Genomic DNA, 1,605 nt, shown 5'->3' on the forward strand with positions numbered 1-1,605 from the left:
AATTCTATAAGGCCAAGCCTGAAATATGTGTGTCCGAGTCTCCTATCAAAAGTTACAGCTGTCTTTATGGACTTGGTGAAAATCGCCTTATTTCGGCGAGACAGTGCGTTTCTCGCCTGAAACACATTATGGGTTTTCATTTTGTGAATAACTTGAAAATCTTAGCTCAAACAGCTGCAAAACCCATTTCCCCAGCATGGAAATGCTGAATTCTATAAGGCCAAGCCTGAAATATGTGTGTCCGAGTCTCCTATCAAAAGTTACAGCTGTCTTTATGGACTTGGTGAAAATCGCCTTATTTCGGCGAGACAGTGCGTTTCTCGCCTGAAACACATTATGGGTTTTCATTTTGTGAATAACTTGAAAATCTTAGCTCAAACAGCTGCAAAACCTATTTCCCCAGCATGGAAATGTTCTGAATTCTATAAGGCCAAGCCTGAAATATGTGTGTCCGAGTCTCCTATCAAAAGTTACAGCTGTCTTTATGGACTTGGTGAAAATCGCCTTATTTCGGCGAGACAGTGCGTTTCTCGCCTGAAACACATTATGGGTTTTCATTTTGTGAATAACTTGAAAATCTTAGCTCAAACAGCTGCAAAACCTATTTCCCCAGCATGGAAATGCTGAATTCTATAAGGCCAAGCCTGAAATATGTGTGTCCGAGTCTCCTATCAAAAGTTACAGCTGTCTTTATGGACTTGGTGAAAATCGCCTTATTTCGGCGAGACAGTGCAGTTCTCGCCTGAAACACATTATGGGTTTTCATTTTGTGAATAACTTGAAAATCTTAGCTCAAACAGCTGCAAAACCTATTTCCCCAGCATGGAAATGCTGAATTCTATAAGGCCAAGCCTGAAATATGTGTGTCCAGTCTCCTATCAAAAGTTACAGCTGTCTTTATGGACTTGGTGAAAATCGCTTATTTCGGCGAGACAGTGCATTTCTCGCCTGAAACACATTATGGGTTTTCATTTTGTGAATAACTTGAAAATCTTAGCTCAAACAGCTGCAAAACCTATTTCCCCAGCATGGAAATGCTGAATTCTATAAGGCCAAGCCTGAAAATATGTGTCCGAGTCTCCTATCAAAAGTTACAGCTGTCTTTATGGACTCGCCTTATCGAGACAAAGTTACAGCTGTCTTTGAATGGACTTGGTGAAAAATGGGTTTTCATTTTGTGAATAACTTGAAAATCTTAGCTCAAACAGCTGCAAAACCGCATGGAAATGTTGAATTCTATAAGGCCAAGCCTGAAATATGTGTGTCGAGTCTCCTATCAAAAGTTACAAACTTATTATGAGGTTTTCATTTCGCCTGAAACACATTATGGGTTTTCATTTTGTGAATAACTTGAAAATCTTAGCTCAAACAGCTGCAAAACCTATTTCCCCAGCATGGAAATGCTGAATTCTATAAGGCCAAGCCTGAAATATGTGTGTCCGAGTCTCCTATCAAAAGTTACAGCTGTCTTTATGGACTTGGTGAAAATCGCCTTATTTCGGCGAGACAGTGCGTTTCTCGCCTGAAACACATTATGGGTTTTCATTTTGTGAATAACTTGAAAATCTTAGCTCAAACAGCTGCAAAACCTATTTCCCCAGCATG

The sequence above is a fragment of the Oreochromis aureus genome, linkage group 13 (assembly GCF_013358895.1).
Source record: "Oreochromis aureus strain Israel breed Guangdong linkage group 13, ZZ_aureus, whole genome shotgun sequence".
Lineage (NCBI taxonomy): Eukaryota > Metazoa > Chordata > Actinopteri > Cichliformes > Cichlidae > Oreochromis > Oreochromis aureus.